Source organism: Bos grunniens, chromosome 8, assembly GCF_055505025.1.
Source record: "Bos grunniens cultivar Pamir isolate PY7600 chromosome 8, Bosgru_T2T1.0, whole genome shotgun sequence".
NCBI classification, from domain to species: Eukaryota; Metazoa; Chordata; class Mammalia; order Artiodactyla; family Bovidae; genus Bos; species Bos grunniens.
In genome coordinates, this window is record NC_141172.1 from 4447407 (window position 1) to 4474926 (window position 27520).

Below are 27520 nucleotides of genomic sequence, written 5' to 3' on the forward strand. Positions count from 1 at the left end.
TGACTGGCCTCCATCCTTCTCTGTTGCATCCTAACCTCTCTCCTGGTACATCTCAAGACTCCCCCCAAAACCACCTGCTTACTAGAGCCTCTACAGGTAGCATGTTCTTTTTTTATTTTTTTAATAAGTGATTAAAAAAATATGTATCGACTGCACTGGGTCTTTACTGTGGCATGTGGGCTTTCTCTAGTGGCAGAGAGTGGGCTACTCTCTAGCTGTCAGTGTGCACGGGCGTCTCTTTGTGATGGCTTCAGTAGTTGGGGTGCCTGTGCTCAAGAGTGCAGCTCTCGGGCTCTCAAGTGCAAGCTTAGTAGTTGTGGCCCATGGGCTTAGTTGCTTTATCAGGGATAGAACCCATGTCCCCAGCACTGGCAGGCAAATTCTTAACTACTAGATCGCCAGAGAAGCCACAGATGGCATGTTCTTAAATTTAAAAATAATGAGGCCCGCTGGCTTAGGTTGTAAATCTTAAATCCTTCCTTTTCCATCTGTATTTAGGCAGGGACAGCCACCTGTCCTTGAGTGTGGTGGGGACTTTTTCCTCCTCTTTTGTCTTTGGCTGAAGGGCAGATACCAGAGGTCCTGGCCCTCTGAATGACTGCTCACCAAAGAGCATTCCGAGAAGTGGCGTGACACCTCCACCCAGGTCACAGCAATCGTTGGGACACTGTGTCATTGCCTCCCCCCCATACCAGCCTGTGACATGTCAAAGGTTATCTCTCTGTGACAGCTCACTTTCTCTTTTCTGTTGTGACGTGTAGGATTGGGATGAAGTAAAGTGATATGGTCTCTTTGAACTCCACATCTCTGATAAATCTTACTCTGTATTCAGTCCACTGCTGATTTTCTTACTGCCCTTTGCAACTCTGACCCATCTGCTAACTTTTCTTCTTTATGGTGCTGGGTGGCGTAAAGTCATTCCAGAAAACAATTTTTACATTTTTATTAAGACTTTTTAAAAAGTAGTTAAATGTTTTCCCCTGATAACACCCTCACTCTGAATCTTTCTTTCATTAGCAGGAGGCATGGACATGCCTTACTAGTATTTCTTCTACTGACTCCTGTTTTTGAAAAGTACAATGTCTTCATTACTTACAGTATAAGTGGAAAAGGAATAGGGTGACCAGAAGTGTTCTTAGGGTAAAATTTTCTTGAGGAAAGAGAAATAAAGTGAGAAAATGCAAAGGAGAGATATTAAGATTCCATGTATAGCAACAGAAGGGGATGAAGAAGGATCTGAAACCATTAAATACAAAGTTGGTAAGATAGAAGGGTTATGCTTACCTAAAGTCAAAGACACTTAGAGAAGCAAATTTATAATTTAATCAAAATATTTTATTTTATTTTTTAAAAATACTTTTTGATGTTGACCATTTTAAAAGTACTGAATTTATTACAGTATTGCTTCTGTTTCTTTATGTTTGGGTTTTTTTTGGCTCCAAGGCTTGTGGGATCTTAATTCTCTGACTAGGGATTGAATCTGCACCCCCTGCATTGGAAGGTGAAGTCTTAACCACTGGACTGCCAGGGAAGTGCCAAAAGTTTTATTTTTAATAGAAGCCCCTACCACTACTTCAAGTTGAATGTCAGATTTTAAAGAATGTATGGTTTTGAATAATTATCACCATAGTAATTTCCAATTGCTATGAATATTAAATCAATGTTTACTTAGACTGAAAATTTCTTAGATACTTTGGCATAGAGAATGATGTGGAAGGCTAAGGTAAGAAAAAGAAAAACCAGGGATTGACCAGGAATTATACTTTTATAGGCCATACTTGCACACTTTGAAGTGAAATAGATGCCTTCATATAGTTGAGAACTTGGCTTTGAGGCTACACTGAATATGGCCAGTATAATTCAGCAAGTGATCAAGGTCGTTCAGGAAAGAAAAGTACAGTTAAGAGTAGTCCCATGTCTATGATGAGCTGTGTTTTAGATGAAGTCTTCTCATTTAACATTGTTACAAATAGGAACCTGGATGGATCAATGGATTGTCTTAATTCTTTCTACATATTGGCCTAGACCTGGGTGTTAAAGGTACTTCAGTTACTAAGATGTGGTCCCTGGCTTAGGCAGCCTCTGGTGACTTCATGAGCAGCACCAAAAATGGTACAGGAAAACCCAAGACATGCCTTATGCTCTTTGACTGATTCCACTGCAGTGTGGAAAACCTGTGGTGTGGTCATCGCTTTCCTTGGTCAGGGATTCATACTGACTTCATCCATCCGTTCATTTCACTCACTCAATGTTTTTGGATCACGTGCTGTAAACTGGGTATTGTGCTCAGTGTTTCAGATGCCCTCAGGGAGCTTACTCTCTTGTCTTTAGAACAAACCAACACTGAGATAAAAGAATGCATTAGTAATCTTTGAGCTCCAGGAGTCATTAAAACTGAATTCTGACATTGAATAATCCACATATGAAAATTAATTTATTGCAGATGACAGTCTTTGAGGGCAGCCTCCTGACAACACATGACGACATTCACATGAAGATGGGAGGTAATTTGAAGACAGGACATCTTCTCTATTATGTTCAAAGATTTAGTTGCCAACTGTTGCTTTTAATAATCTATACTATCCATGCAGCAAAACTCGGCAATGAATTTTCAAGTTTCCTACTGGTTATTTGAATAACTCTGCAGATACAACTTTTTACATTATGAATGGATGTCTACCACCTTAAGATCACTGCTCATCTCACTTCATCCTTCCTTGGGGTCCTCAGTTGCACATCATCATGTATCATCACCTTTCAGCCTGCTCTGGTTCCCCCATCTCACACTTCATCATGTCTTACATTCTTTGGGAGCTCTCTGCTCTGTCAAGGAATCTGTCTCCACTATTTACTAATTCATTATTTCCAAATCAAGTATAATGCAATTGAATTTTATTGGTATCCAAATTAGTTCCTTTTAATGTATTAAAACTAGGACTACTGTACATTATCAAAAGGGATAATTTCTTTGATAAAATGTGGCCAAAAAGTAGTAAATGATACTATGTGGTGTCTGGGCTTTCTTCTTTTCTACATTGATTCTGTGAACTTGAGCAGATAACTTACTATGGTGCTTTTGTGACATTAAACAGAAAGTTACATGCTGACTTCCCTGTTGAGGTGTCTGCATTATGAGTTGGTCATATTGCTTTTGGTGATGTTGACTTAAGCAGGTTATTATTTTGAGTACATTTCAGAGTAGTGAGTGTCATTTTGGGGAAAGTCACCTTCTTTACCTTCAATAGCTAAGTAATTTCTTTCATTCTGATTGACCAATGAGGGCTGAATGAGAACTAATCTGGATCATTTGAAAGACGACAACATTGAAAAAACTAAGGAAATCCCTGGCGGTCCAATGTTCAGAACTCCATACTTCCACTGCAGGGTACAGGGACAGGTCAAGGAACTAAGATCCTGTAAGCTGCTCAGCATGATCAAAAAAAAAAAAAAAAAGTAATAAAAAAATTAAAAGACCAGTTGTTACATGGTTTACTCTTGATGTAAGTAAATTTTCCTGAGTGAATTATTGCTTCAAATTTTCTAAGGCAAATTGCTAACATATATTTTATTATGTGATAGAGTTGGGCATAGCAAATGTAATATTTTTATTCACAATCATTTCACTTTATCTATTCAGATTCTAAGCCACCCTTGTGGCTTCCTTCGTGGCTCAGCTGGTAGAGAATCTGTCTGCAATGCAGGAGACCTGGGTCAGTCCCTGGGTTGGGAAGATCCTCTAGAGAAGGGAAAGACTACCCACTCCAGTATTGTGGCCTGGAGAATTCCATGGACTGTACACCATGGGCTTGCAAAGAGTCAGACACGACTGAGTGACTTACTTTCACTTCATTCAGATTCTCATGTATTCTATGTACAATTTCTCACTCTTTGCTAATATAATAATTTCAAATTACCCAAAAAGATTTTTTCCATTGCTCTGTGTGTCTCAGTCTATTCAAGCTGCAAATACCACAGACTGGGTGGCTTATAAACAACAGAAATTTATTTCTCACAGTTCTGAAGCCTGGGAATTCCAAGATCAAGGTGCCAACATGGTTGTGTCCTAGTGGCAGCACTCTTGCTTGTTCATAGCTGGCCATCTTCTTGCTGTGTCCTCATGTGGTAGAAAGGGAGACATTGGAGCCTTTTTCTTAAGGGTACTAATCCCATTCATGAGAGCACCACCATCATGACCCAGTCACTTCTCAGAGGCCCCCACCTCCTAGTACTATCATCTTTTGGGGTTAGGTTTCAAATACGAATTTTAGGGGGACACAAACACTCAGACCATAACATCATGTTCACTAGAATCAAAGGTTGTACATTTAAGAAGTTCACCCTCCCCCACAAAGTTACTGCAATTCAATGTGTTTCAATGTGTTTTGGTAGCTAGCACCTCAGGGTGGGGAGACAAGCAGCAATTTCAAATCTACTGTGAAAGCATCACGATTTCTGATCTAGAATTTTAATAATTCTTGAAGTTGCATAGATATATGTTATGTCTCGTTGCTGTGACTAGAGCATTATTCCATTCGTCCTAGTGAATATTTAATTCATACTATTAGAGTGGGAAAAACGTGCCAATAGGAGGCATTTAAATTGCGATGCAGAGAAATATTTATTATTTAGAACAATATTTCAGTTTAAAGAATCAAACCTGCAAATTCAAGATGACTAACTTTTATTGCCTAGGCTTAAAGCATGATATTAAACACATATGTTACAACAAAGCAGTCAGGTGTGTGTGGTCAATTTTTAATTTTGTTTTCATTCTACTCTTTGGCCTGTGGAATTTAAGACTTCATTTATTCAGAAGATGATGAGAAAACCCTGCCTTTGGAGTACTCCATAAAAATTTACAGAGACAATGCTGTTTTCTTTAGTCAAAACAATGCATTGCATTGACTTTAATGGTTGCTTGCAGTTGTAACTGATTTGTACTTTGAAGCACTTTGATATTTGTTATCAGTTTTTGACTTAAGAGATGCTGGTTGAAATACAAATAGGTTGATAAGTCTTGACTGATGTTAGAAAAAGGCATTTTCAATTTAACTTCAGGAATCTGAGAAAACAAATGTTAATGTTTGCAGAATAAGAAGGTATGATGTTACATAATCAAGTATTCACAGAAACATGAGGTCCTTGGTGGCTCAGACAGTGAAGATCTGCCTGCAGTGCAGGAGACCTGGGTTCGATCCCGAGGGTGGGGAAAATCCTCTGGCAAAGGAAATGGCAACGCACTTAAGTATTCTTGCCATGGACAGAGGAGCCTGGCGAGCTACAATCCATGGTGTCGCAAAGAGTCAGACACGACTGACTAAGCACACACATGCCATACAGAAACAGATTTATTGGGTATGATCCAGAATAGGAACAGTGGGAATTAAAAAAATTGAGACAGGCAATGTGGCACTGATATTTATAAGTGATGGAGGGAACATCCAGAAGAATTTTGTGTGATCTCTGATGGCCAGTAGATATAAGACTTTCTATTAGATTCAGATGGAAAAGGTGAGATGACTCAAATGATGTATTTTAGAATGCCAACAGCCGGTCTATGGAAGCCCACGGCCTGCCAAGAGAAGACCAAAATGTCACCTGTGCTTACTCTTGGCTCAGCAAGCATTTCTTGTGTCCCTTCAACGTGTTAGGCACAGGTGATGGAGACAGAAAGATAAATAAGACACTATCCCCCATCTAGAATCAGGCTATACGGAAATAATAAAAGTAGTAGTAGGCAAAATAATAATCATCATTTATTAAACACTAAAGTATGCCCACTGCTTAAATGCAGTTACTCCTAACACTCTGATTCTACAAAGTATCATTTGTTGCCATTTGCCAAAAAAAAAAAAAAAAGAAAGAAAGAAAGAAATAGCCCTGAAGTGATTAATGAACTGAGCTAAGTCACAGAGAGCAAATAGAGAATCTGGTTTGGACCTTGTTCAGATTCCAAGGTCTAAGGTCACCATTTTGAAAATACATGGGTCAGATCATGTAGGTCATTTAGGACATTTCAAGTAATTTATAATTTATTCTGAAGGCTATTGAATGCTACTGATTTTAAATAGCCTGTGGCATGCCAGGATGTAGGCTTTATTTTTTAATATATATTTTTTAAATCACTTTTTTAGTTTTCCTCTAGTTTCAGCAAGCCAGGGCTCTCTAACTGTAGTGCATGGGCTTTTCATTGCAGTGGCTTCTCTTGATTCAGAGCACAGGCTCTAGGGAGTCTGCACTCAGTCATTGCAGTGGATGGGCTTAGTAACCCTGTGGCATGTGAGATCTTCCCAGACCAGGGATGGAACACGTGACCGCTGCATCGGCAGGAGGATTCTTAACCATTGGACACCGAGGAAGTCCAGGGTGTGGGCTTTAGAGAGAAATGTCAGACGAGGATGGAGAATGGAGATGAAACCTCAAGAAGGTAACACTGGATTAACAGGTAAAGTTGATGAGCCCTGAGGAAAAAGCCTTGAAAATGAAAGTGAAGTGAAAGTGTTAGTCGCTCAGTCATGTCAGACTCTTTGTGACCCCATGGACTGTAGCCCTCCAGGCTCCTCTGTCCATGGGATTCTCCAAGCAAGAGTACTGGAGTGGGTAGCCATTCTCTTCTCCAGGAGATCTTCTCTACACAGGAATCGAACCCAGGTCTCCCACATTGCAGGCAGATTCTTTACCATCTGAACCACTAAGGAAGCCGCTCAGGGAAAGGATAGACCCTTTGAGGACCTCAAATATTTAAGTGGGAGAGACAGGAGATGACTTTCCATCTCAATCCATTCTTCATGTACAAGAAAAACATAGAGCTATCATGTTATAGAAACTGGTTGAGGAAAGAGATTGAAAAAGTTGTTCATAGTGTCAAATGTCACAGAACAATCAAGTATGATAGGGTACATAATTATCCAGTGGCTATAGCGATTTAGAAACTGCATGAATAGCAATTTGATCTCATCAGGAATAGTTGTTGGAATTCCCTGGTGGTCCAGTGGTTAGGACTCTGAGTTTCCACTGCAGGGGGAGTGGATCTGATCCCTGGTTAAGGAACTAAGATCCCAAATGCCTCATGTTACCACCCTCCTCCCTCCAAAAAAAAAAAAAAAGCAGTTGTAGAATGGTGGAGAAAGAAACTGCATTACAGTGAGTGAAGAACCGAGTGGGAAGCAAAGACTACTGTTAAGAAATGATCGTGAAAGACAAGGGGCCCTAGAGAGATTGCTCAAGAGATGCACTGGCTGGAGAGAGGGCTTGTTTCTTCACAAGGAAGAGGCTTGAATCATACGCAGAAGGTAAAATCCAGGACAGAGGAAGAGGTTCAAGGGCAGGGAAGAGCAGAGCTGACTGGCTGTGGAAGACATGGGATGCTAGACTAGCTTTTGGCAGGAGGCGGGACATCTCATTCTCTGTGACAGAAGGGATGTAGGTATGAAGATATGCCATGTAGGAAAATAGGACTTCAAGAAAGTTTTTCCTAAATGATTTCTGTTTTTTATGTTGAGAAAAGGATAAGACAATCTATGGCAAATGAGAAAGATAGGGTTTGAAAAGAAGTAAATGTAAATGGTAAAAAATTGTGGAAATGGGAAAAGGAGCAGACTGCTGCTGCTGCTGCTAAGTCGCTTCAGTCGTGTCTGACTCTGTGTGACCCCCGTAGACGGCAGCCCACCAGGCTCCCCTGTCCCTGGGATTCTCCAGGCAAGAATACTGGAGTGTGTTGCCATTTCCTTCTCCAATGCATGCAGGCATGCTAAGTCGCTTCAGTCATGTCCGACTCTGTGCAACTTCATGGACAGCAGCCCACCAGGCTCCTCTGTCCATAGAATTCTCTAGGCAAGAGTACTGGAGTGGGGTGCCATTTCCTTCTCCAAGGAGCAGACTAGGGATATGTATAGAAAGGACTGCTGCTTGTCCTCAAAGATTTGATCAGAGCTCTGAAACCATGTTTCCTCCTGATGCCAGATTTCATGGCCCTGGGATTGTCTTCATGGTACTTAGATATAGAAACGGAGTAGATCCATGGCTAGGTTGATCCAAAGGTTTTCAACCTTTATGGGTCATAAAAGAGACTGACAAAGTCAAGAGCCAGTAGATGTTAACAAGAGAATGTGTGAATATTTGAATAGAGTCTGAGACTCAGGCTAGATATGAAGGAATAGGAGGAAGAAGAAGGTTCTTTGAGATATATGACAGATACTGATAAAAGTAGGAGAGTGGGGAATCTGTAAGGAGAAAAATTTGTGATTGGGATGTGGTGCTTTAGATATAAAAAATGGAATACTTTCAGGGGAAATGAGAAATTTAAAACACCCCAAAGCAATTTGCATATTTTTTCATGCAGGGATCATGGCATCTGGTCCCATCACTTCATGGCAAATAGATGGGGAAACAATGGAAACGGTGACAGACTTTATTTTCTTGGGCTCCAAAATCACTGCAGATAGTGTCTGCAGCCATGAAATTAAAAAGATGCTTGCTTCTTGGGAGAAAAGCTATGATCACCCTAGACAGCGTTTTAAAGAGCAGAGACATTATTTATTGACAAAGGTCCGTGTAGCCAAAGCTATGGTTTTTCCAGTAGTCATGTATGGATATGAGAGTTGGACCATAAAGTTGAGAGCCGAAGGAAGAATTGATGCTTTTGAATTGTGGTATTGGAGAAGACTCTTGAGAATCCCTTGGACAGCAAGATCAAACTAGTCAATCCTAAAGGAAACAAGTACTGAATATTCATTAGAAGGACTGATGCTGAAGCTGAAGCTCCGATACTTTGGCCACCTTATGCGAAGGACTGACTCCTGGGGGAAGATCCTGACGTTGGGAAAGATTGAGGGCAGGAGGAGAAAGGGATGATAGAGGATGCGATGGTTGGATGGCATCATCAACTCGATGGACATGAGTTTGAGCAAGCTCTGGGATTTGGTGATGGACAGGGAGGCCTGGCATGCTGCAGTCCATGGGGTTGCAAAGAGTCGGACATGGCTGAGCGACTGAACTAAACTGAGCTGTGTAGCAGAGGGAATTCAACTCAGTATCCTGTAATAATCTATAAGGGAAAAGAATCTTGAAAAGAATAGACTCATGTAGATGTATATAACTGAATCACTTTGCAGTACAACTGAAACTAACACAGCATAGTAAATCAACTATTCATGTGTGCTCAGTCACTCAGTCGTGTCTGACTCTTTGTGACCCCATGGACTGTCGCCCTCCAGGCTCATCAAGGATACTGGAGTGGGTTGCCATATCCTTTTCCAGGGGATCTTCAATTAAAAAAAATGGGTTGAAAAAGCCCAAAGTAACAAGATTATGTGAAACAGTTCTTTTGGTCTCTTGTCCATCACGATCTTGCTGTTACAGAGCTGAGCACACCGTTTGGTGAGCACTGTAGTGTCTGTCCCATTCTACTATGATTTCATCCATGGCAGTGACTACAACTTATTTATTTCAGAACTTCCAGTGCTTAGCAGTGTCTGGCACAACCTGCATGTGTGTGCTTAGCTGCTCAGTCATGTCCGACTCTTTGTGACTCCATGGACTGTAGCCCGCCAGGTTCCTCTGTCCATAGGATTCTCCAGGTAAGAATACTGGAGTGGGTTGCCATGCCCTCCCCATGGGATCTTCCCAACCTAGGGATTGAACCCAAGTCTCCCACATCGCAGGCAGATTCTTTACCATCTGAGCCACCAGGGAAGCCCTGGCACATCCTAGGAATTCAGTAATGTTTATTTTCTTATGTAGACAGAAATAATCAGAAAGACTTCATGAACTGAGCATGTTTTCAACAACCTGCTGTCCTTTTTTTTTTTTTTAAGTCACTGTTTTCCATATTCAATTTTTCTCCCAAAGGATCAATACAGCACACATTAAAGTGAGAGTGTTAGTTACTCAGTCGTTTCTGACTCTTTGTGACCCTGTGAACTGTGCCCACGAGTCTCTTCTGTCCATGGAATTCTCCAGGCAAGAATACTAGAGTGGGTTGCCATTTCCTACTCCAGGGATATTCCCCACCCAGGAATCAAACCCAGGTCTCCTGCACTGACTGCAGGCAGATTCTATACTGTCTGAGCCACAGCATTTATACTCACAGAACACAATAGGTACATAGTAAATAGTTGCAATTAGTTGATTATAAAAGAGCAACCTTCCTTGATTGCAGAATGTCGGAGTTTGCTTTGTTGCTACCTCTGTAAACCCACATCTGGGGAAATATATTTAAACAGATTCCATTTACTTTGCTTAGTTATGACAAAAACATGTTTTACTTCCTGAAAACATGCCTTTGAGATATGGCTTCTTCACCTTGTTGAAGGTATTCAGCACATGATTCTGACGCTGATGGAATGATTTCAGTTGAGTCGGATATCTCTGTACATTGCGTGCACCTGTCTAGGATGCTCACAGACATTTAGAAGTTTACAGAGAACTCTTCTGAAAATTTTATTCCAGTTGATTAATAGCTCATCTACCTCACAAAAGTGGAAAATTGAACTTCTTGCTTATTTGTATCTTTTTTTTTTCTTGACTAGCTTTATACCAGTCAAAATCTGTGAATAATTACTCAGAGAGCTCAAGTGAGGTTTGGGTAAATCAACATGTCTGGAGGATCATTTGACTGATATAGGATGGAAAAAATATTGCCATTTTAAAAAAGTGAAAAAGCCTTTTAATTACAGGGATATTTGTGTACTGGCAACAGGAATGACTTGTTTCTTTCAGGTGCACAAACAAATGTCAGAACTAGTTAGAATGTTTGGCTGGATCCTGTGCTGTAGTTTCTGAGATTCTCTCTGCTCCACTCTCAATTTTAGAGGCTGCTGTTCTTCCTATCTTGGACCAAAGTGGTCTTCTTTATTTTTAATGTTTGTGAGAACTCATTACCTATCACCCATTTATCTATAATTTAGAGAAGTTTGAAGTACTGTATTCCTTGGAAGGAAAGTTATGACCAACCTAGATAGCATATTCAAAAGCAGAGACATTACTTTGCCAACAAAGGTTCATCTAGTCAAGGCTATGGTTTTTCCTGTGGTCATGTATGGATGTGAGAGTTGGACTGTGAAGAAGGCTGAGAGCCAAAGAATTGATGCTTTTGAACTGTGGTGTTGGAGAAGACTCTTGAGAGTCCCTTGGACTGCAAGGAGATCCAACCAGTCCATTCTGAAGGAGATCAGACCTGGGATTTCTTTGGAAGGAATGGTGCTAAAGCTGAAACTCCAGTACTTTGGCCACCTGATGCGAAGAGTTGACTCATTGGAAAAGACTCTGATGCTGGGAGGGATTGGGGGCAGGAGGAGAAGGGGACGACAGAGGATGAGATGGCTGGATGGCATCACTGACTTGATGGACATGAGTCTGAGTGAACTCCAGGAGTTGGTGATGGACAGGGAGGCCTGGCGTGCTGTGATTCATGGGGTCGCAAAGAGTCGGACACGACTGAGTGACTGATCTGATCTGATCTGATCTGATCAGGTTCCTAGATGTCTCTTATAGATATTTATAAAACTCCACTTAACACAGGACTTGCCAGGTGGCTCAGTGGTAGAGAATCCACCTGCCAATGCAGGAGATGCAGGAGACATGGGTTTGATCTCTGGGTCTGTAAGGTCTCCTGAAGGAGTAATGGCAACCCACTCCAGTATTCTTGTCTGGGAAATCCCATGGACAGAGGAGCCTGGCAGGCTACAAATCCACTGGGTTGCAAAGAGTCAGACCAACTGACTGGCAGAACACGCGCACACACACACACACACCACTTAACACAGAAAAGGACCATAAGGATATAAACATCATCTGATGTAATTGTGAACCCAATTGAAAGTATTTCTATATTCAGTGGCCATCACAAATAGCCACATCCTAACAGTAGCATCTTCAATCTTTATTTTGACCACAGATATAAAAAACCTTAGTAAGGTCAGAGGGGTTATATATTACTGTTCTATAGCAATTTCAAGATTTCTGGCATAGGTTTAATGATGAAATGATATCCTGTGTGACAAACCAAGGCAACTTGCTTCTTTGAAATCTGAATTAAAACGTCAGTGTTGATTTTTTGAAAATTCCATCAAATGCAATTTAGGTTACTGTAAACTTATAAATAGTACTCAGAAGGAATAGTCACATGGAAGAGAAATATAAGCCTGGAGCACTTTAATTAGCTGTTTTCACAACTGACTTAAGAATCAACATTTACATAGTGAGATATATTTTTCAGGAAATGTCACAAAGTGAAATAATTATGTGTCAGTAGTCTCAATTTCTGAAATAACTGAATGCTTCCTTTTTCCAAGTTAAAGACTTTTCAAGAAAGGGTTGAATAAGTATGCAACCCCAACCAGATGTTACTTAATCTCTCTGAAAGACTAGTCAGTAACAATTCTTTTCATTCCTGATTGCTTGTCTGGTTGACAAGATTTTTCCAAATTCTTCTTGGATCCTAAGAAACAAAAAAGGGATGGAGGGGTGCATAAAATCTGTTACTTCCTGTCATTAAGCTAGACAATTTACTTTAGCCTTTTCAGATTTAATTCATATACATTTTCCTAATGTGTCAGGTGGACTGGACTCACCTCATGGCTCTAGCTTCACCTCTAGGCAAATTATTTTAGTATCAATTGCCCCCACTTCTGCACCTGGATTTATTTGAATCAAAACCAAATTTTGAATTCACTTTTGATGTTGCTGACTGCAAAATTCTAATAATCCACCTCTTCAACAACTCTTTCTTTTTTTCTTACACCCAAGACACCTATTTTTTTTTTTTTTTTTAATATTTCTTTGGCTGCTTGGGGTGAGGAACCTGGTGGACTACAGTCCATGGAGGTTGCATAGAGTTGGACGTGATTGAGCATGCACACATTTCAAAAGCAATGCATTTGCACATCTTTTTTAAAAAATCACATTTTATTTGTTTGTCGTTGTTATTATTTGGGCTTCCCTGGTGGCTCAGCTGGTAAAGAATCTGCCGGCAATGTGGGAAACCTGGGTTTGATCCCTGGGTTGGGAAGATCCCCTGGAGAAGGGAATGGCTGCTCACTCCAGTATTCTGGCCTGGAGAATTCCATGGACTATAGTCCATGGGGTCAGAAAGAGTTGGACACGACTGAGTGACTTTCACTTTCATTATTATTTATTTTTGCTGGGCTGGATCTTAGTTACAGCACACTGGATCTTTACTTTCAACATGTGGGATCTAGTTCCCTGACCAGGGATTGAACCCAGGCTCCATGCACTGGGAGAGCAGTCTTGGGCAATGGACCATCAGGGAAGTCCTGCACATCTTTTTAAGATGGTGCTTCTGCCGGTGACTGAGGTCACGTGGTGTACATTGATTTTTTTTTGAAGTTTCAGTTTCAGAACGGGATGTTCTCTTACCTGAGAGCATACACTTGGAGTTCAGTGAACAGATTCTTGCTGACACAATGCAATAAGAGGAAGTCTTCACCAAAATCTCAATCAAGCAACAATTTCCTAGGAGTCGTTATTGGAAAATGCTCCATTTTCTTCAATAGATATTAATGAAATTATGTGCTACATTCAAGGTTACTAGAGATAGTGTGTGTGTAAAAGAGAAAATCCATTAATTTTCAAATAAAATTATCTTAAATATTGAAGCTCTGTAAATGGATTAAAAAAGAAAATGCTTTTATTTGTGGTGTCTTACTATGTTCTCTCATATGCAATCTCATTTATCCCTTAGTAATATTGGGAGCTTTATATGAATGAGTCAACTGAAGCTTTGAGATTTTAAGTTAATTTTCCAAGATCACTCTGTTCACAACCGGTGATGTCACTCATCCATATTTGATTTGAAAAGATTTGTGAGATGGTTAAATCTTATTCCAGTGCAAATTTGATATTTGACAAATTTCAAAGCAACATGAAGTGGTGTGTGTATGGATTTTGCAGAAACCAGTAAGTCTATCTCTCAAGAGCATGGATTTTTTAGTAGACTGGACCTGAGTTTCAGTTTCTGCTTTTCCATGTAGAAGTTTTTTTATTTTTTAAACCTTTTGTAAACCCCAGAAGCCTGTTTCCTCATTTAGAAAACAGGCATCATAATAGTTCCTGTCTCGTGGAGTTGTGTTAGAGCTGAATGAGCTGATATAGGAAAAGCACACGGTGCCAGGCAGAGGCTAATGACTCACCAAACGTTAGCTGCAAGTTCTTTTTTTTTTTTTAATCATAGACAGTAACAGGTCTGATACATATTTATTCATTGAATTTACAGTTTTCATTTCTAGACTATGTATATCTTATATATGTATATATATACATATATAACAGGTCTGATACATATTTATTCATTGAATTTACAGTTTTCATTTCTAGACTACGTATATCTTATTAATCACACTAAAATGTGAATGTGATTAATCAGAGAATGCCTGAAGTACATTTCCATTGTAAATTGCTCAAACCGTCTCAGAGAATGAGAATAGCCCTGAGATGCAGCGCTGACATTCTCCGACAGCTGGGGCAGCAGACAGTGCTGATGTCTTTCTACCTATGAACTAAGAGGAGTTTTATCCGATGGAGGTGGTGACCGTGATTTCTCTCTGAAAGATGCCTGAATGCCCGCCAATGCTGTAGTAGGAGCTGACACACCACCTGACCCATCTAAAAGCAGATAGAAGAATAAGGTTCTTCAAAGGTCACTTTGAAACCACGCAAAGTGTTTTATGTGTTTTTGCTATGGCTGAAGAGTGTGTTTAAGACAATTGTAACAAACGCAACAAAAATAAAAGTGAACCAACAAACAATGAAAATAGAGAAAGAAAGGGAAAAAAGGAGGGAGGGGAGTTTGGGGGAGAATGAATACATGTATATGTATGACTGAGTCCCTTGGATTGTTCATCTGAAACTATCACAACATTGTTTGTTAATCGGCTATACCACAATAAAAAAAGTTTGTTTTTATTTTTTTTTGAAGAGCTTCTGTCCAGGATCGAAATGCTTGCACTTTAGTCAGTCTTAATGTTTTTGATAATGACATTATGCACGGCAGCAAAGAAACAAAAGGGGATAAAGGTCTTAGGAGTTATATTGATAAACTATGTGTGGTGCTCAAAAATGGCACCGAGTATCTTGTTTAAGCTGTAAAAATATATTAGTGTGTCATGTTATCTTCATAAATTCTTCTCACACGTAGGGTGGGTGGAATTCCCAAATCCCAAGGCACATCACCCATTCGGCTGGTCGCTGCAATTCATCCGTTGTTTTGCAGGCTCACGGTGGAGACTGAGGTATTATGATTCTAGAGGGTTTGATAATAGGTGAATTATTAGCTGTTGGGGACAGATTCGTTTTGGAGCCTTTCTGTGGCAGTCTCTCCTATAGGACGGCAATCATTCTCATGGCACTTGCTCCCTCAGACTTAAAGAGATTCCAACTCTGGCTTGTAATTTTTTTTTCTAGTAAAATTTCGTTAGTGGTTAATTATGACGGGTAGAGCTGTCCGGAAGTTCAGCAAGTGTGTGGAGAGTTCAAACATGTCAAATTCTAATCAGCCTCACGATGGAACAGCCTTTGGGATTCTTTGTCACCATGGTTATACACATTTGTATTCCTTTCTTCCATAGAGGATCATGTGTTGAACCTGAGATTTTGACCTTTTTGGAAAACAAAAAGACTCTTAGAACTTATTTCTTCTTATGTTGAGCAGTTTTACTTTTTGATCTTCGAGTATTTCTGCAGCATCTAACTTAGACAAGGGTGCAAGAAATTAAATGCTCTTTTGAATGTTGTAGATTAGGCCAGATGAACCCAAAGTGTGCTTAAGCCTCTTCACTCCTTTCTAAAAGCTTTCTAAGGAAGCCAGATCAGCCAGGGCAGATTAAGCAGAATCATCTTCTTTTTCAAAGGTGTATATTTGTGGGAAACTGAAAGGCGACAAACCACCCAGGAATGTCATAAAGTTCTCAAGAAATTCTCAAAGTTCCAAATTGCAGTTTTAGAAGAGTTTCTTCACATTTAGGTAGGATTTTAGTTCACACGTTGCCATCAGTTTCAAAGTTAGCTTGACTACTAAAATATTTATTAATCACTTGTATTTCTTTCAGTGGGGGTTGGAAGACATGCAAATAACGAAGGATTTTCAGAAAGTCAACACAAAATATAGTTACGTGTGTGCTCAGTTGCTTAGTTGTGTCAGACTTTTTGTGACCCCTGGACTGCAGCTACCCAGGCTCCTCTGTCCATGGAACTTTCCAGGTAAGAATACTGGAGTGGGTTGCCATTTCCTTCTCCAGGGGATCTTCCTGACCCAGGGATTGAACCCACATCTCCTGCATCTTCCTGCATCGGCAGGTGAATTCTCTACCACTGAGCCAACTGGGAGGCCCCCAGATACAGTTGCATTGAAATAATTAGATAATTAAACACACAAATTATGCTGAAACCAAAGTTTTTGCTAGGAATATATTGTTATCAGAATTTTGTGCTGTTTTTTCTCTCTAATTTTCTGAAAACTGGGTTTTTCAGAAAACCACATCTATAATTTCATAACTGGAGGACACAGAGGAGAATAGCAAACCTGAATTAAAGATGGAGAAATGGTCCCAATGGCAGAAGTCCCAAGTGGCAATTGCATCTACAGCAAGCATTCTAGAATGCTGAAGTTGATTTAGAATGTTTTCTAAAGCACTTTATGTTTTTGCTGTGTCAGATATTTTTTGGGTGAGGGGCATTTCTGTTTCAGCAAAGAATTATGTGGCTGAATTATCAGGAGTGAGATTCAGGACCTGAAAGATATTTGTTTATGTGCTATTAGGGCTCATAATTGAAATGAGGTATGAGTCACAGACATTATGTATTCAAGAGTTATGTGAATTATTTCTGATACGTTATTTTGAATCCTTTTGTCAGCCCCTGTAGCTCTCATGCCATTTTAGAGAACTCTTGGCCAAGGGCAGATTCAGTGTTAGATTTTCCTATTTAAAGGGCATTATGAAAGGGACTTCCCTGGCTGTCCAGTGGTTAAGACTGTGTCTTTACAATGCAGATGGTGCAGGTTGGATCCCTGGTTGGGGAACTGAGATCCCACATGCCTCATGGCAAGGTCCCCCCACCCCCCCACCCCCCAAAAAAAAGTGCATTATGAGGGATACAAAAGAAATAAAAATGATAGACTATATTCTGGAAACTTACAAACTATTTTGGGAAAGCAGCATTCACTGGTAAGACTAGAGAGAGGGAGAAGACAGTGAGGGCTTGAGGTGCTATGGAGTGATGAACTTGGATGGCAATGAACACGGAGGGTGATAATCCAAGACTAACCTGAGGGATGGAGCAAGCTGACTAGGTGTTGAAGTTGAGATGTGTCTGGCATAAAGCACTGGAAGGCCTTCTCCCTCTTCTCTGTTTAATTCAGTTGCTCATTCAAAACAAGTATGTTGGGTGTGGACAGTGGGCTGGGTGCCTTCAGGAATGTAGCGTTGAGGATGGTGGGCATTGGTGCCTCCACCAGGAAGTTTAAGGCCCAGAGTTCAGCAGGCAGAGACTATCTCCCAGAATTTGCCCAAACTCATGTCCATTGAGTCAGTGATGCCATCAAACCATCTCATCCTCTTTGGCTCACTTCTCCTCCTGTCCTCAATCTTTCCCAGCATCAGGGTCTTTTCCAGTAAGTTGGCTCTTTGCAGCAGGTGGCCAAAGAACTGGAGCTTCAGCTTCAGCATCAATCCTTCCAGTGAATATTCAGGGTTGATTTCCTTTAGGATTGACTGGTTGGATCTCCTTGCAGTCCAAGGGATTCTCAAGAGTCTTCTCCAACACCACAGTTCAAAAGCATCAATTCATTGGTGCTCATCTTTCTTTATGGTCCAGCTGTCACATCTGTACATGACCATTGGAATCTCAGTTAACTCTTGCAGTGGTCCTGTGGGTCGGACAGGGCAGGCCCTGCCAAGTCCCATCTTGTTTGAGAAATTGAATCTCAGAGGCTGGCTGCCCTGCTGGCATCCTGCAGTTGAGAAGTGGAGGAGGTGCTGAAACTAACTTCAATTAAAAAAAAAAAAAAATCACAGCAGTTTCCAATGGAAAGTTTCAAAGCAGAGAGGATCTAGGACTCTCACTGTTCTCAGAAAATTCGAGAATGTTGGGATAATCAGGAGCTTTTGTTTATAAATGTGTCCAGTGAAGCAAGAACTGTGGTTGGAAGGAAAATTCCACTTTATCTGAAGGACTGTTCAAATACCTCCTTTCTGGCTGTTTCCTTCTTGAGAACACCAGTAGTTGGCCTGGAAGCTCTTTGAGGACAGTCTTGGGTCAGTTTCTGTCTTTGCTGTCACAGGTTCTTACTCTCAGTACAGTGGTGTTTTGAAAAGTTTTAATAAGGCTCCTTTGTTTACTATGTAGAGAAGAGACAGGGGATGAGGTGGAGGCAGGAGGGAACACCTGGAAGGCTGCTGCCCTGGTCTGAGTGAGAGAGAGGATGATGGTGTTGGTAAGAAGTACTGGGTGTATTGGATATACTTTTATATTTTGAGACTTCCCTGGTGGCTCAGGCAGTAAAGAATCTACCTGCAATCCAGGAGACCCAGGTTCAATCCCTTGGTTGGGAAGAGCCCCTGGAGAAGGGAATAGCTACCCATTTCAGTATTCTTGCCTGGAGAATTCCATGGACAGAGGAGCCTGATGGGCTATAGTCCATGGAGTCACAAAGAGTCTGACATGACTGAGCGACTAACACTTTTACTTTTGTATTTTTAAAGCAGAGCCAGTGGTACTCTGACAGGTTAGATGTGGGTTGTGGGAATTGAGGTCAAGACAAGTGTTTTGGCCTGAAGTCTGGAGGGAAGGAGGGGCCCCCAGAGAGGATGAGGAGGTGGGAGGAGAAGCCAATGTGGATGGAAGATCAAGAATCCAGTTCTGGAAATGTGGAGCTCAAGGCACCTGGTTGATTTTCTTTTTCTCATTCTTCTTTCTTTCCTCCCTCCTTCCTTCCTTTCTCTCTTACTTCCTCCCTCCTTCCCTCTTTCCCTCCCTTCCTTTCTTTATCTTTCCTTCTTTTTCTCCACTTGACCTTTCGTAACATCAAATTAAGGCAGACATACTGGATTTCTATTTAATACAGTTTATTTCACTTTTCTAACTTCAAAATATTTACCTGCAAGAGGAGGAAAAAAGAAATTAAAAACAAATACTCTAGTTTTTGAGTGGGGACATTATTTTACTAATGTATTCTTGTAGTTAAATAAGAGATTCATTTTTCAATCGATTTTGTTTTTTCAGTTTTACAAGAGATGTTGTGCACCTCCGGGCTATGTTTTCTTTGACTGGTTCTGTTGGAACTTGTCGAGGGAGAGTGGCGTCCCTTCACTGCAACAGCATCTCTGCTCAGGGTTTGATCCACTCCCTTGGAAGGCAGTGCTGTGTCCTGCTGATTCTATATCGATTCCAACTTGGTAAAGAATGTCAAACATCTTCAAAGGTTCAGTATGAGGATAGAGTATATGAAATATGAATTCTTAACATTATACACTGTCCTGACCCTTTCACTGAAGTATAGGCCTGAAACTCAGGGCTCTCACTAATTCTTTCATGTCGTTAGGGTACTGTTCTTTGATAAGCAACTTTATTGCATTGAATTACAAGCAAGCATGGATCTATTTTAAGACACTTAATATTCAAGTACAGGATAAGACAATGAGCATGTCTGAGATTGAATATTTCTGAAAATATTTTCAGTAACTTGTAATCATAAAAAGCATATGGATATGGCCATGTTAAGGCACTCCAGGACTTTCTTTTGTCTTTTATATATTAAAACCCTTTCTTCTAAAAGCACTCAAATTTTTTAAACAGGTATAGTTCAGTAGCACTCATGCTAACTTTTGATTAAATTACGTGAAGCAAAAATAATTGCATCTTAGCACATGAGTAGAGATGAACGGTTTTTATTTCATTCTTTTAAACTTCAAATCATGAGAATCTCAACATTGCCAGGGATATGTAATTTAATATTCACTATGTGCTTAAATTGGAAAACTTCCACTAGAAAAAATGCATTGTTAAGAAAATACAACTTCAACAAACTAGGAAATGTAACAAAAAAGAAGCAGGATCACAGAGATAGAGAACAATCTGGTAGTTAACATTGGGGAGGGGAGGGGCAACACAAGGGAAGAGTGTTAAGGGGTACAAACTACGATGTATAAAGTAAGCAATGAGGCTCTAGTATGCAACATGGAGAACATACCCAATATTTCATAATAACCACAAGTGGAGTGTAACAGCAAAATGGCTATAAAAGCAAAATGGCTGTCTGAGGAGGCCTTACAAATAGCTGTGAAAGAAAAGTGAAAAGCAAAGGACAGAAGGAAAGATACACCCATTTGGATCCAGAGTTCCAAAGAATAGCAAGGAGAGATAAGAAAGCCTTCCTCAGTCATCAGTGCAAAGAAATAGAGGAAAACAATAGAATAGGAAAGACTAGAGATCTCGTCAAGAAAATTAGAGATATCAAGGGAACATTTCATGCAAAGATGGGCACAATTAAGGACAGAAATGGTATGGACCTAACAGAAGCAGAAGATATTAAGAAGAGATGGCAAGAATACCTAGAAGAACTGTGCAAAAAAGATCTTCATGACCCAGATAATCACGATGGTGTGATCACTCACCTAGAACCAGACATCCTGGAATGTGAAGTCAAGTGGGCCTTAGGAAGCATCAGTACGAACAAACTAGTGGAGGTGATGGAATTCCAGTTGAGCTCTTTCAAATCCTAAAAGATGATGCCGTGAAAGTGCTGCACTCAATATACCAGGAAAACTCAGCAGTGGCCACAGGACTGGAAAAGATCATTTTTCATTCCAATCCCAAAAAAAGGCAATGCCAAAGAATGTTCAAACTACCACACAATTGCACTCATCTCACACGCTAGTAAAATAATGCTCAAAATTCTCTAAGCCAGGCTTCAGCAATACGTGAACTGTGAACTTCCAGATTGTCAAGCTGGTTTTAGAAAAGGCAGAGGAATCAGAGATAAATTGCTGACATCTGCTGGATCATTGAAAAAGCAAGAGAGTTCCAGAGAAACATCTATTTCTGCTTTATTGACTATGCCAAAGCCTTTGACTATATGGATCTCAATAAACTGTGGAAAATTCTGAAAGAGATGGGAATACCAGACCACCTGACCTGCCTCTTGAGAAACCTGTATGCAGGTCAGGAAGCAACAGTTAGAACTGGACATGGAACAACAGACTGGTTCCAAATTGGGAAAGGAGTATGTCAAGGCTGTATATTGTCACCCTGCTTATTTAACTTATATGCAGAGTACATCATGTGAAATGCTGGGCTGGATGAAGCAGAAGCTGGAATCAAGATTGCCGGGAGAAATATCAATAATCTCAGATATGCTGATGACACCACCCTTAGGGCAGAAAGTGAAGAAGAACTAAAGAGCCTTTTGATGAAAGTGAAAGAGGAGAGTGAAAAAGTTGGCTTAAAATTCAACATTCAGAAAACTAAGATCATGGCATCTGGTTCCATCACTTCATGGCAAATAGATGGGGAAACAGTGGAAACAGTGGCTGACTTTATTTTTTTGGGTTCCAAAATCACTGCAGATGGTGATTGTAGCCATGAAATTAAAAGATGCATATTCCTTGGAAGGAAAATTATGACCAACCTAGACAGCATATTCAAAAGCAGAGACATTACTTTGCCAACAAAGGTCCGTCTGGTCAAGGCTATAGTTTTTCCAGTAGTCATGTATGGATGTGGGCGTTGGACTACAAAGAAAGCTGAGTGCCAAAGAATTGATGCTTTTGAACTGTGATGTTGGAGAAGACTCTTGAGAGTCCCTTGGACTGCAAGGAGATCCAACCAGTCCATCAGATCAGCCCTGAGTGTTCATTGGAAGGACGGATGTTGAAGCTGAAACCTCACCTGATGCGAAGAGCTGACTCTTTGCATTGGAAAAGACCTGGATGCTGGGAAAGATTGAGGGCAGGAGGAGATGGAGATGACAGAGGATGAGATGGTTGGATGGCATCACCAACTTGATGGACATGAGTTTGGGTAAACTCTGGGAGTTGGTGAAGGACAGAGAGGCTAGGTGTGCAGTGGTCCTTGGGTTCACAAAGAGTTAGACATGACTGAACTGACTGATAAATGGAGTATAACTAAAAAATTGTGAATCACTATATTGTACACCTTTAATTTCCATAATATTCTACAGCAACTGTACTTCAATAAAAAAAGAAAAAAATAAAAAGTACAACTCCATTATGGACTGAATTTTTTCTTCCTATTTTTGATGATCTCTTCCCTAATGTCCTGATCTGAAATTCACAACTCTTGTTTTTTTTTGTTTTTAATTGGGGTATAGTTGCTTTACAATGTTGTGTTAGTTTCTGCTGTACAGCAAAGTGAATCAGCTATATGATACATATATCCCCCTGCTCTTGTACCTTCTTCCCCCTCCCCCTATCCTACTCCTCTAGGTCACCACAGAGGACTGACCCACAAGCCTTTCAAGATCTACCTCAAATTGCTACATAGTGAAAGCTGCTGAGAACTTCTGCCTTCATCAAACTCTACCTCCTGGGCAGCCATGCACTTATTAGCTGCATCAGTGATATAGAAACAATTATTTCTTGTAGTATAGAAAACTGATTCCATGCAGCTTCACACAGCATTACATAGCATTTAAAAGTTTTCCATGCATGTAATTATTCTCTCTGCAGTAAGTTTCTAAGGTGTCTGAAGACAGGTATGTCATGCCTTTTGTTCTGGGTGCCATGTATTTTTTGTTGAATGAAATATTTTATACATTCAACTATCATTTATTCAGTTCACTATAAGCCAAGGATGGTGCTGGTATTGGCACACAAAGCTTTATTTGTTATTTATTAATTCAATGCATTTTTGAGTATCTGACATCTGTCATTTGCTTGAGATACAGGAATAAAGTAAATTACATTTCTAGTTTTGTAGATCTTACCTCCTAGAATGGGGGACAGATCACAAAAAAAGTAAATAGCCAATAGGTACATATTTTTAAGTAGTGATAAGGGCTATGAAGAAAATGAAATAGTAAGGAGAGATGGAGCGTGAGCATGGGGGTATCTGAGAGAAGATATTGAGGAAGGGTCTCTCTCAGGAGATGGCATTTGAGCAGAGAACTGAGCAAAGTGAGCGACAGACCCAAGCAAACATTTGCCAGGAGAGAGTTCCTGCCAGAGGAAAAGAAGGGCACTTCCATGTGCTGGGGATTGGGGTACCCATGGCATGTCCTGGCACAATGAGAAGGTCACTGTGTCTGGGACACCCTGAGTGATGGGAGAGGGGGCTCCCGGGAGGTGAGGTCAGGGAGGAGGCAGTGCCAGCTCATGGTGGGCTTTAAAGGATTTAATTCCATGCACGAGAGGAAGACATTGAGAGGTTTTAAGTAGGTTACTGACATGGTCTGATTTATGCTGAGATGAGTGAGAAAGATCCTGGAATTGTTCTAAAGAAACTGAAAATCTGTTATTCAGAGTTCTGCTGCACAAACATTCATAGTCATTTTTATTAAACTATGAAATCAGAAAAGGAAATTTCCTAAAAATTAAAAAATTCCAGCTATGTGTATGGTATTAAGTAGGGTGCACATATAAGTGGGTAATTGTGTGAAGTGGCACATAGTAAACTTAAGTAGAAAATTATAGCCTTAAAAGTTATAAAGACAAGCAATGTAGACTTTACAAACTGAAAACCTAAGTCCAAGAAACGCAATATTTTCATCTGAGAAATGAAATGTGTGGCTATTTTATTTACTTCCATATTTTTGCATGTCAAAATATCAAGGTATGATTTAAATATTTTATGTAAGAATATGCATTTCTATTATTTGAATCACAGGACTAAAGGAATGTTAATAAATAATTACGGCCCATGTTTGGCTCAGAGAAGGGCATAGTTGTTAATTGGATCTGAAGAGCTGTGAAATAGAAATAATTATATGCTCTTATGGTATTAAATGATGGCTCAGACCATAAAGAATCTATCCGCAATGCAGGAGACCTGGGTTCAGTCCCTGTTTTGGGGAGATCCTGTGGAGAAGAGAACTACTCACTCCAGTATTCTTGCCTGGAGAATCCCATGGACAGAGCAGCCTGGTGGGCTACAGTCCATGTGGTGGCAGAGTCAGACAGGACTGAGCAACTAACGCTTTCATGGTATTAAATAACCAAAGCTATTTTTTTTTTTCTGTCCACAGATGAAATCTTTGCGCAAGGGCACTGGGTTGTGATATTAATTTTGACACTGATGTGATAGACTGTGTGGTTCACGATAAACTGTGGAAAATTCTGAAAGAGATGGGAATACCTGGCCGCCTGACCTGCCTCTTGAAAAACCTGTATGCAGGTCAGGAAGCAACAGTTAGAACTGGACATGGAACAACAGACTGGTTTCAAATTGGGAAAGGAGTACGTCAAGGCTGTATATTGTCACCCTGCTTGTTTAACTTATATGCAGGGTACATCATGAGAAATGCTGGGAAGAGATGAAGCACAAGCTGGAATCAAGATTGCCAGGAGAAATATCAACAATTTCAGATATGCAGATGACACCACCCTTAGGGCAGAAAGTGAAGAAGAACTAAAGAGCCTTTTGATGAAAGTGAAAGAGGAGAGTGAAAAAGTTGGCTTAAAGTTCAGCATTCAGAAAACTAAGATCATGGAACCCGGTCCTGTCACTTCATGGCAAATAGATGGGGAAACAGTGGAAACAGTGGCTGACTTTATTTTTTTGGGTTCCAAAATCACTGCAGATGGTGATTGCAGCCATGAAATTAAAAGATGCATATTCCTTGGAAGGAAAGTTATGACCAACCTAGACAGCATTTTAAAAAGTAGAGACATTACTTTGCCAACAAAGGTCCGTCTGGTCAAGGCTATGGTTTTTCCAGTGGTCATGTATGGATGTGAGCGTTGGACTACAAGGAAAGCTGAGTGCCAAAGAATTGATGCTTTTGAACTGTGGTGTTGGAGAAGACTCTTGAGAGTCCCTTGGACTGCAAGGAGATCCAACCAGTCCATCAGATCAGCCCTGGTTGTTCATTGGAAGGACTGATGTTGAAGCTGAAACTCCAGTACTTTGGCCACCTGATGCAAAGAACTGACTCATTTGAAAAGACTCTGATGCTGGGAAAGATTGGGGGCAGGAGGAGAAGGGGACGATAGAGCATGAGATGGCTGGATGGCATCACTGACTTGATGGACTTGAGTTGGGTAAACTCTGGGAGTTGGTGATGGACAGGGAGGCCTGGTGTGCTGCGGTTCATGGAGTCACAACGAGTCAGACACGACTGAGCGCCTGAACTGAACTGAACTGATGTGATAGACAACTTGGAGCAAGACAAATAATGGTAGAAACAGCCAGTGTTTGTTGAGTGTCTTTTATGGGAACTCTGTGAGTTACTTGCTTTGTGTGTGGGTTTTCTTGCCAGAGTTCTGAACTAGATGAGCGAGAAAACAAAACTGGTCACAAGGAGAAGCCCCTTTACTGCTAATGAAGCTATCACCAGACAATGTGGCAACAACAGGCTTCAAACACTAAACTCTGGAATTCCATGAACATCAGCATCCAGATTTGCCACTAAATGGCAGCCTAAGATGAATAGAACAGAGCATAAGTTGAGTGTTCTGTTGGCAGCTGATCCCAGGATAAAAAAAGCAGAGAAAGGATCTGGGCTACACTGCTCTACCTCATCTTCTTATGTCATAGTTGAGGGTATTTGAGGAAATCCCCTTTTGAGGCTTTCCTGGTGTCTCAGTCAGTAAGGAGACTGCCTGCAATGCAGGAAATCCAGGTTCTATCCCTGGGTCAGGAAGATCCCCTGGAGTAGGAAATGGCAACCCACTCCAGTATTCTTCCCTGGGAAATTCCATGGACAGAGAAGCCTGGCGGACTATATAGTCCATGGGGTCACAAGAGTCAGATACGACTCAGAAGCTAAACCACCTCTTCAGTTAGATTATGGAGGGACTTCCTTGGTGGTCCAGTGGTTAAGACTTCCAGTGCAGGGGGAGTGGGTTCGATCCCTGGTTGGGGAGCTAAGATCCCATATGTCTGGAGGCCAGAAAACCAGTATGTAAAAACAGAAGCAACATTGTAATGAATTCAGCAAAGACTTTAAACGTGGTCCACATTTTAAAAAAAGCTTAAAAACTTATAAAAATGGACAAGAACTGTTGTTCTTCATGGTAATGAATGTATTAGTTTGTTTAATTCTCACAGAAATTTTATGACATAGAAACAAAGGCACAGAGAGGTGAAGTAAGTCAGCAAATATCCCGCACCCAGCACTGGGGGAAGCAGTCTTGAACTCAGGGAGTTTGGTCCTGGAGTTCTCACCCATCTTGCTTCTCCAATCATTATTTTTAGCTGAGCTTTCTTATCTGAAAAATGGCAGGATTAGGCTAGAAACATCTCTAAGAATTCCTTTCAACTTTAAAATGCTTTCACATGTTGGGTTTATTGTAAAAATATCTGGGTGTGTGAACTGTTTTAAACTCCTCAGGCAAGGGAGGTTATGGAACAATATTATACACAACTTAAAATGTTATTCTGATGAAAAGTTGCAGTAGGTAATTGTAACCCAATTCTCTTTTCAGTGTGGAAAACTTAACAGTTTAAAAAGGAGCAGACAGATGGAATTTTGCTAACGTGTCCAAGTAGGAAACATGACTTCACATGCATATTATATGCAAGTTTATGAATGCAGTCATAGGGTCTGGATCCAAGATAGGAAACTGTGATGAAAATCAGTGAAGTAAAATATCAAAATAAAACATCGCATGACAACCCCTAATGGGGAGCAATGCTGATGCCTGTAATAAAACTTCGGAGTATTAACATGAGACATAAATGGCTGAAAGATTCTGAATTTCCCTGGTGATATTCATATGTCACAAAATGAATGTTAACTGGCAACAATTCAAGAAGCGATGCATTTAACATGCCACTGTCTAGATGCCCGGGTTGTGATCACAGACAATAAATTGTGACATTTTACTTTGTGTCAAATTAACTAGACCCTTGTTTATAATTTCCTAAGAACTTGTTGAACGCAAAGATTTAGGATTATAATCTCCGCTAAGAATGGAATGTGTGATTTAGGTAACAAGCTCACCTTTGTGTATTTGACATTATCAACATATTTCCAACAAAATGGCTTCAGTTTTCTTTTTTTTTTAAGTCTTTCTGGAAGTAGAGAATTTCAGTTCAGTTCAGTTCAGTCACTCAGTCGTGTCTGACTCTTTTCAACCCCATGGACTGCAGCACACCAGGCCTCCCTGTCCATTGCCAACTCCCAGAGTTTACTCAAACTCCTGTCCATCCAGTCAGTGATGCCATCCAGCCATCTTATCCTCTGTCGTCCCCTTCTCCTCCTGCCTTCAACCTTTCACAGCATCAGGGTGTTTTCAAATGAGTCAGTTCTTTGCTTCAGGTGGCCAAAGAATTGGAGTTTCAGCTTCAACATCAATCCTTCCAATGAACACCCAGGACTGATCTCCTT

At 40.5% G+C, this 27520-nt stretch overlaps 1 long non-coding RNA gene across 1 annotated transcript in view; it reads left to right on the top strand.

Annotated features, from left to right (window-relative positions):
- Positions 1 to 27031, top strand: part of LOC147366572 (uncharacterized) — a 109217-nt gene extending 82186 nt beyond the window's left edge. The window contains exon 3 of the long non-coding RNA XR_015169386.1: positions 24215 to 27031. This is a non-coding gene — a long non-coding RNA (uncharacterized LOC147366572). The remainder of the gene's footprint in view (positions 1 to 24214) is intronic.
- The last annotated feature ends 489 nt before the right edge of the window (positions 27032 to 27520 follow it).